This window comes from Malania oleifera, chromosome 1 (genome assembly GCF_029873635.1).
Source record: "Malania oleifera isolate guangnan ecotype guangnan chromosome 1, ASM2987363v1, whole genome shotgun sequence".
Taxonomy (NCBI): Eukaryota; Viridiplantae; Streptophyta; class Magnoliopsida; order Santalales; family Ximeniaceae; genus Malania; species Malania oleifera.
This window is the reverse complement of record NC_080417.1, coordinates 147,055,174-147,065,355: the sequence shown is the minus strand read 5'-3', so window position 1 is coordinate 147,065,355 and position 10,182 is coordinate 147,055,174.

Sequence of the window (10,182 nt, the reverse complement as noted above, 5' to 3'; positions counted from 1 at the left end):
CTTACAAATTACTCTTTAAAATTTAGTTTGGGTTTTAAAAAAAATACTATCCATGATTTTGAGTGGATTTTGCATACCCTTCAATTTTAATTTTTTTTTTTTAAATGTTATTAGGAAATAGGATATAAGTTACACTTAATCTGAAAATGTAGCTTCATGGTCTCACGGCACTGCCTTTTATTGTGTGTGTGTGTTTTTTTTTTTGAACTATTAATTATTTCTAAAAGATATATTTACTGAATTGGCAAACTTATTGCTCACAACATAAATACATTTTTTCCTTTTTATTTATTGGGTGCTTGTCCATAATTAATGAAGCATAAGGATGGTTATAGACAGTGCTTGTCTCCTTATAGCTCCATATGAAAAATTGCTTGTTACTTTAGAAGCATCATATTTTTGTTAGATGGGTGAGATGGCGTGACTAGGCCGGTAAAGAAAACTTAATAAAGTTTTTAGCCACAACATGTTTTTGTCGCTAAAAGTCTGCACAAAGTTGGTAAAAATTATTGTTTCGGACATGGATTAAAGCCTAATACAATTAAATTTACTCCCATATTTGAAGCTATTGAAATTTAGAACTAGTGTCACTAAATGCAAACTTATGGAGATCACAAAAAATGTGTTTATGGTAGGGGTGAGCAAACGGTCGTTTCGGCCAAATTCGATTAATTAACCGAAAATTTGGTTAAAGAATAGTGTTAACCGAACCGACCGAACCATTGGGCCTCACCGAACTGAACCAGACCGAATTAATTTTTTGGGTAATTCAGTTAACCTAATTTAACCGAAAAATGAGGGAAGGGGAATCGGGAAGGTGAATCTAGAACAAGGGAAGGGGGAAGTCAGGAAGGAGTCAGGGGGAGACGATTGAGCTCGGGTGAGCTTGACGCCGATGATGATGAGGAGTCGGGGGTGGTTCTCAGTGAGCTAGTCTGTGCACGAGAGAAGAAAAATGAGAATGAGAGGGAGCTTGTGTGCTGGTGACGATGGCTGGCCAGTGGCGACGGCGATGGCCATGGGTGCAGGCGATGACATCGTGAAGATGGTGGTGCGGAGTAGTGAGCTCAGGTGAGCGAGAGAGAGGCAGTGACTCAGTGAGGGCTTCCGATTTTAGAGAGTAGCGACTGTGTTGGTGATGATGGCCGGCGACGGTGACGACGATGGCAATGGACACAGAAGAAGGCATCACGTGAAGATGGTGCCTGGTGGTGCAGAGGACGGAGCTCAGGTGAGCGAGAGAAAGGCGATGGCTTTCGACTTCAGAGAGCAGTGACTGTGTTGGTGATGATGGCCGACGACGGAGACGGCGATGGCGATGGACACAGACGAAGGCATCATGTGAAGATGGTGCTTGGTGGTGCAGAGGATCAAGCTCGGGTGAGCGAGAGAAAGTGTAACACCCCGACCCCGAGGGGCCTGGGATATTAACTTTTTACTACTCATTTACAGCGGAAGCAAAATAAACTCAATTTTTATTAAACCAGAGCGCTAATCATCCATATTACAATCATTTATTTCAAAAGAAAAAAAATTACACAAACATAAATATCTGAAACCATACTAATATTTCTAATCAATCTTTATTTTTCTAATCCCCACCCGCATGCTTACTAAGCCTGATTTCCGACATGTCCTTCAGAATTATCTGAAATAAAATATGACTGGGGTGAGACAACGCTCAGTAAGTAAATAAGATTATTATTAGTGTGTGGTTAAAATGAGATTTTAAAGAATTTCGTAAAACAATATTTAATACTATAACTTCAAGACTGCTTTTAGAATAAACATAAGTTTAAAAAATTTCTGCATAAAACTTTTGTCATCAATTTCAACAGTAAATTTTTACAATCATATACTATAATTGCTAAATTAAACTTTTAACTTTAAAACTGTAAAAATATTTAATGATAAACATACATATACTTTTCCTTATACGTTTTCCTTAGATCGTCATTTAAGCACCAAAATGATCCTTTTCACGTAAACTTACACTTTTCCTTCAAATCATCAGTAACTTTATACACGTAATTAAATATGTATAAACATATATTATAAAAACCCACCCTTAGGCCTGTTTGCCGTAAGTCATGTTTACCCCCATGACTGGGTTGAGCGGTCCGAAGACTGGACTTAGCTGGCTGGCCGACCAAACTAAATCAACGTACGTAAAGTTTAAGTGAGATTTTCCTTATTAAGTCCTGGTCCGGAACCAGGTGTGCACTTAGGAGAAATCCACTAATATAAATAATCACTCTGTAAACAGTGTGGGTGCACTCTGATCCGTATAAACTTTAAGCTGTGGTACCGAGCATCTGTAACTTTGAACTTTCGTTGCCATAAGGGGTTTAAAATCATCTTATTATACTTTATGCAATTTAAAAATAATATCGTGAAAATCTCATCTTTACTCATATTTTCATAAAAATGCAACGTAAAAATAAACTCATGCCACACAATTTTTGTGTTAAAAATATATATAATTTTATTTTTGAATAGAAAGAAATGCTGAAAATTTACCCAAGGGGATTGGAACATTTCTTAACCCAAAAATAGATACAAGTATATTAAAGATAGGACTGGTATAATTAAATATGCGTAAAAATAAACTCATGAAAATTTTGTGGAACTAAGTAAAATAATTAAAATTTACGTACAAAATAAATTCGGGTATGAATTTAAAATAAAAAGAAACTAACATAATCAAAATTTACTTACCTTCTTCTTTTACCGTGTGCTACGAACACAATAATTATCTTTAAAAAATGAGATCGGAAAAAGTGGGTGATTGAGAATTTATTCAAAAATTCTCTCTCCACCACAAATTCTTTCACTCACTAATCCTTCTCTTCCTTGAAAAATTGTTGTGAAAAATGAAGGTTGAGAGCTCCCTATTTATAGGAAAATTTTGAGGAAGAAATGGAATTTGTAAAAGTGTGGGGAGATTGGTGAAATTATAATTATTAAAAATTAAAGAATGGGCAAGGTATGGGTTGTGTATGGGATAGGGATGGAGGCCATGTGGGAGTGCTTGCCACTAATCCCACTAAATAATTTTTTAATTAATTACTTACCTAATTAATTAATCAATTACTTAATTAATTATTTTATTATTTTATTATTATTTTTTTCTAATCATTATTATCATTGTTATAAATTTTAAACTACTTTTAGTATTTAGTTATTTTATTATTTATTTTTGAACAAGAATTAAATTTAAATTTTGAAAACTCATGTGGGCCCCACATGGTCTTGTGGGCCCCACACAACTTCGAGACCCGAATGGATCATACGTAACTTGAATAACTCTTATACGATTTTATGCATCCTACATAACTTTGAGACTTGTGTAAACCTCCATACGGCTTCGGGACTCATGTGGGCCCCACAAAGTCTTGTGGGCCCCGCATAGGATACCTATATTATTATTATTTTATCATATATTTTTTCAAATTATATCAGTTAAAACATTATTTTATGTACTTATTTACGTATATAAACAGTGTCTTGTGGCTCCGGGACTCATGTGGACCCCACATAATCTTGTGGGCCCCACATATGATACCTATATTATTATCATCTTATTATGTATTTCTACAAATTATGTCTGTCAAAACACTATTTTATGTATATATACTTATTTACGTGTACAAACAGTGTCTATCCTGTTTATCCTATGAAATTCCATTTTGACCAGGCCGACCTCCAGGGAGCGACTGAGCCGCAATGGTCTCTGAGCACTCGCTAAGATAAGGTCTTTCTTAGGCATCAAACATGGAATCAAGGATCCTACAGAAAACACTTTTGTATTGATATTAACTTAATGACTATTTTTATTATTTTATTATTATTGTACTTTAATCATATATATATATATATATATATATATATATTTTTGGGTCATCACAGAAAGGCAGTGAGGGCCTTACGAGTTCTGACTTCTGAGACTGAGAGCAGTGAGACTGTGAGAGTGTGAGATTGAGAGTATGAGAGGAAATGAGTGAAATCAGATTTTAATTTACTAATTTATATTTAAAATTTAATTAATTTGTAAATCGGTTAATCGGTTAACCGAATTAATATTTTCCATTAACCGAACCGAAACCTAATTAACCGAAATATTGGAAAACATAATCGAACCGACCGAACCGATCAATTTTGGTCGGTTAATTCGGTTAATTCAGTTTTCCCCGAATTATGCTCACCCCTAGTTTATGGCGGTATCTAATTAAATTTGACTATATTTCATTTTTAGCAGTGAAAACATTTATTTGTGTGCAGAAAAAAAATATATAAAAAATTTTAGAAAAAACCTAAAGGAGCCAAAATGTTTGAAAAGAAAACCCTAAATAGGTAAATCTTGATTTGCATGCAATTGAGGCCTCCCTAAAACATTCCGATCACCCTTAACAGTTAGAAATGGATAAAAGGAGTAAAAAGGTCATGAAACGACCCCCAAAAAAAACAAAAAGAAATAGGAAATGAGATCATGAGAGATTCATGCTGAGAATTCAATCGATGGAGTCGCCACTAACTTGTTATTTTTCTAGGTGCGGTTAGTTCATCTGATTACTACCCATTGATTGGTCTTTAGGGTAATCTTAAGGCCAAGGAACTAGTGATTTCGGTCTATATTTACCAGAGTTGAGATTGAGAGTTCAATTATTTGAGGGAAAGGTAAAAGCACCCCCTACACACCTATTTCTATGAACAACACTTAATTAACTATAAATTATCCCTAAATTGAATATAATGATCTTAATTGACTTCTTTTCAAAAAAAATAAAAATAAATATTAACATTTCAAAAGAAAATGTAAAATAAGGTGCAATTTAAGAATGTCCAATAAGACCTCTAAAGGAGGGAATCTTATTAGATAAAACCCCCCCTCATAACTAATATAGGTGAGGTATGAAATACCTCTTTACCATTTGTTTAATCATTCGGATGCACAAAAAAAAAAAGAGAATATATACATATAATAATTAAACAAAATCATCAAATTTGATCAAAAAGAATCTTTAAAAGATTACCAAATTTTTATTTTTTATTTTTTAGAATTTTTTGAAATTTTTTCATCATCTTTTTGCAATTTTCTGGGATTTTTAAGGACTTTTTTCTTCATTTTTAGTATTTTTATTTTTCTAATTTTTTATCATAGTCAAAATAATTTAAATAATTTCTATTTATTTTTTTTCTAATTTTTTCTCATTTTTGAACTATTTTCCCCAATGTTTAAATATTAAAATTAATTAAAAATTAATTTTTAAATTAAATAAATGAACCAGGGGTTCGAACAGGCCAGATGATGGGGATCAACACCTGGACGGCCTCCCGATCTCCACATTTCCTTTGCCGACATGATGACACGTGAACGACCTCCCAATATCCACATCGGTTTATAATTGTTTTTAGATTTTGAATGGATTATTTGAAGATTTATTTTGAAGACTTTTCAGTGTGAGAAAGATCCGAGTAGAGATGTCGAAACAAGCTCAAGTTCAAGACCCATGTGAGCCCCACACAGAATTGGGTCTCCCTTTGACTTTTGTTTTATATTTAATTTATAATCTTATAGGACAACTTGTTTGCTTGCATGTGCATGTCTTAGTAAGTTGTGTGTGTTAGTAAGGTCTTCTATGTTGGAGTGTTGTAAGTTGTGTGAGTATTTATAATGTCTAGTAAGTTGGTATTTTTATTATTTGTGTCTTCCTTGCTTGTATGAGAATTGTTAGTTGTTTAATGTCTTTGTCTCCTGTTGCGGGGTAAAAATAGCTGGGATGCTCCTTCGACTCCCATTGACCTGAAAGAGGAAGAAAATAAAGGCTTAGAGGACCCAGGGTGTACTCCGCGGGGTCACTCCGATGCCTAAGTAAGAGGAATACTTTTAGAGAGGCTGAATGCAACAGGATGATTGTGTTCAATGACTTACCTTTGCCTTTTCTCCAAATCCCTTCTTATAGGGGCTCGAGTTGACCGCCGGTTGGCTGGCATTTATTGTACGGAGGCGTGAATCACTCTCCAACAATAAATGTGTGCACCTATTACTCGGTTATTAAGGGCGTTGGCGTGGATATCTCCTCTTCTTTATTGGATCGGAGCTAATTACTCGTCAGAATGTCAAACCCGGAGAAAGTGCGAGATTGGTGTTGACCTGCCTTCATTAGCTAGATTATTATGGGCATATCAGTTGTTCCCCCCTTTGTTTCAAACTTTTGGATAGAATTTTGAATAATGGTTTTGTCTGCATCTTTCCCCTTAAAGGGTTTAACACTTCATCGTGTTCCTCTCTCTATTTTGCTTTTTTTTTTTTTATAGGGAGAATAGTTAAGCAGCTCGAACCGAACTGTTTTGCCGAGCTGCTCGTGCCGAGCTTTTCATCGAGGTATCTTGCTGAGCTGTTTGGGGCCGAGCTGCTCGTGCCGAGTTGTTTCGTCGAGGTATCTTGTTGAGCTGTTTGGGGCCGAGCTGTTTTGCCGAGCTGTTCGTGCCAAGCTGCTCTTACCGAGGTGTTTTTACCGAGCTCCTTATGCTGAGTTATCTCGTCCAAGCTCTTTGAAGAGTTACTCGGGCTGAGCTGTTTTTGCCGAGCTACTTTGTCCAAACTCTTTGAAGAGTTGTTCGGGCCGAACTGTTCGTGCCGAGCTGCTTCGTCCTAGCCTTTTGAAGAGTTGCTCGGGTCGAGCTGTTTGTGTGAAGCTTTTTGTCTGAGCTTTTCAAGAGTTGCTCGGGACGAGCTGTTTTTGCCGAGCTGTCCGGCCGAGCTATTTGTCCCGAGCTACTTCGTCCGAGCTCTTCGAAGAGTTGCTCGGGCCAAATTGTTTGTGCAAAAATTTTTGTCCGAGCTTTTCGAGAGTTGCTCAGGCCGAGCTATTTGTCCTGAGTTGCTTCGTCTGAGCTCTTTGAAGAGTTGCTCGGGTCAAGCTGTTTGTGCGAAGCTTTTCAAGAGTTGCTTGGGCCAAGCTGTTTGTCCCGAGCTGCTTCGTCCGAGGTCTTTGAAGAGTTGCTTGGGCTGAACTGTTTGTGCAAAGCTTTTTGTCTGAGCTTTTCGAGCGTTGCTCGGGCCGAGCTGTTCGACCGAGCTGTTGCACGGAGGGAAATTGACTGAGCTGTCCGACCTTTTCCCTAGAGTGAAGTTTTGACGTCCTGTCCCCTGGAGAGAATTTTTTCGACCTTTCCCATGGAGGGAATTTGACGTCCTATCCCCTTGAGAGAATTTTTCTGACCTTTCCCATGGAGGGAATTTGGCCGAGTTGTCCAACCTGCAACATGAGAGTAGATATACCGACCTGTTTGACCTGCTTTATGAAGGAGATTTGGTCGAACCCCCCCTAGAGGGAGATTGGCTGAGCTGCCCAGCTTCACAAAGGGAATTTGCCCGATCGGTCCCACGAAGGGAAATTGGCAGAGCTATCCGACCTGGTCGGCTGTTTTGGCCTTACAAGTCATGCTTGCCAGTTTGAATCTAGAAGCCTGATGAGTCGTGCTCATCTGCTGGGCTATTTTGGCCTTACGAGTCGTGCTCGCCAGTCTAAATCTAGAAGCTTGATAAGTCGTGCTCATCTGCTGGGCTGTTTTGGCCTTACGAGTCGTGCTCGCCAGTTTGAATCTAGAAGCCTGATGAGTCGTGCTCATCTGCTGGGCTGTTTTGGCCTTATGAGTCGTGCTCGCCAGTTTGAATCTAGAAGCCTGATGAGTCGTGCTCATCGGCTGGGCTGTTTTGGCCTTACGAGTCGTGCTCGCCAGTTTGAATCTAGAAGCCTGATGAGTCGTGCTCATCTGCTAGGCTACTTTGGCTTTACGAGTCGTGCTCGTCGTTTCAGTCCCGGGTGTGTCATGCTTAGTGAGTCGCACTCCTTTATTAGGTGTCTAGCCATTTTCCCGAGACGTCGTCGCATATTTCTTTTCCTACAAAAGTGATAAATGCATATTTTAAAAGCACCCTACCTTAGGAAACGTGTCGGATGGAGCGTTCTCATTTATGGTTCCTTGTCTGACGTTGTGTCTGAAGCGATGTAGTCTTTCCGAGGCGCCGTTTTTCCTCGGGAAGTCGCACTGTACCTGTGTTAGAGATCTTCTATCGATAATATGATTTTCTGCGTCCCTTTTCCCCTCGAGACGCAATTTTTTTTGGAGATGAGAGATTTGGAGATTCCCGCCTCAGGGATTCATGCCCTCCTTTCTTTATAAGGGCCAGGAGACTCCTTCATTCTGCACATTTCTTTCGAGTAGAGGGCTGCTTCGTTCTTTTCTCTTCTTCAGTCCACCGGTTCTCCCATCTGCCGTTAGGTATGCTGCCCTTCCCTACTATGTGTTTGTTTTGTTGTTCTTCATGTTCTTAGCTGTTCTTGCGTTAACTTTGTGTGTTTGATCTTTTTTTTGTAAGACGGCCTTGCTGTTTGTGTGGGAATTTTACTGTTTTGATATGCTTTGACATCTTTTTCTTTTTTGTTTTTGTTGGGTGCTTACTCGTTTGATCCATTGGTGACGTATTGTCTTATTCACTCTTTGTTTCCCCTCATGGAGTCCTCTTCACAGCCTATGAGGGTTCTTACTACTGTGAGAAATGCCCGTTGTGGTCTTAATCCTTCCGACCTACAGAATGTTCGTTACTTCTTTGCTGTACCCAAGGGTATTACTGTTAGGTTACCCTCTGCTTCCGAGTCCACCCTTGATCCAGGTTTCGGAGAGCTCTGCCTCTATACGGATTATTTAGATCTGGGTCTCAGGCTTCCTTTTTCCCCCTTTGTCTCTAGTGTACTACGTTTCTACCGGATAGCACCTTCCCAACTTGTTTCGAATACCTATCTCTCGCTCACCTGTTTTGCCGTTCTTCTGCTCCGCCTCGGACACCAGCCAATAGTTCCTCTTTTCAGGAGTTGTTTACAGATGCAAAGACATTCTGTAGAGAATGAGTTGTACTATTTCAACTCTCTACCAGGCTATAAACTCTTTTTGCCGGGCAGCTCTTCCATACATAACTGGAAGTATCGTTACTTCTTTGCTTCGGGGGAGCTGAACTACAAGGGCTCTTTGGTCTGGTCTTCTCCTCTTGATGGTAACGTAGTCTCACCCTTCTCCTCCTTCTTCTGCAGGGTTACCACTAGGTTATCCGCTAACTCAACTTTTTCCTTTCATCCCTTTTCCTCTGTAGTTCGGGTGCGCCACCTTCTTCCAAGGCTTTCACCCGATGAGCAGGCCATGCTGAAAGAACTTCAGACCCTTGGCGAGCAGGGTATTGTCCCTCATGAGGAGCTGCTCCAAGAGCGCATCCTCGTTCAGTGGGGGATCAGCCCCATTTCTTCAAGTCTCTCTTCGCCTCTAATTTCTATATGTATGTATTCATACCTTATCTCTATTGTTAGTGCTAACTCTTTCTCTTTCTACCCTTGCAGATATGGACTTCAGCAGATATGAATCTCTCATGGGGGAGGCCAGAAAGCAAAGGGTGAGCAGGAGTAGGAAGAAGAGAAGGGAAATCGAGGGGGAATCTTCCCAAAGGGATGCACCCGCTACAGGTGACTCAGGTATCCATCAGGAAGAGATCAACGCTGCTCCTCCTCCGATCCCTCAGCCTCTTAGTGAAGCGATTTTTCACGAGCCGACCCATTCTGCATCTACTTTCCGTTGAGCGGTACATGCTAAGGACTTTGTGCAAGCTCAGTGTACTCTTCCTGACACTCTCTCCGCGAAGATCCGCCACACCTCATACTAGGTATCTATTCTTTAATTGGCTTTATTCTTCTCGCCTTATACATAGTCTTGTTAACTGTGTTCCGTACTTTGTATTCTTCCACCGCCCAAGAGGAGAAGGTTGCCGAGATGTATCGGCAGACCCTCGATGCCTGGGAAAAATATGTTGTTGCTCAGAACGAACTGCATGAAGCTGAGGTCCGTGAGCGGGCTCTGCAAGCTGAGGTCGAGCGCCTTCATAGGGAGGAGCTACCTGCCCGAGAAGCTGCTACTACTGCTACAGCTTGCCGAACTACAGTAAGGGAGTACAAGGACTCCAACCAGTTCGTCATTGATACCTCCAGTGCATACCGGGTGGGATTCAGGAAGTGCCGGGGTCAAGTCAAGACCAAACATCCTGAGCTTCCACTCCACGGTGTGAGCTCTCATGGTTATGGCAATGAGAGTCTTGAGTCCGTGGAAGAATTGGAGGAGGATAAGGAAGGGGAG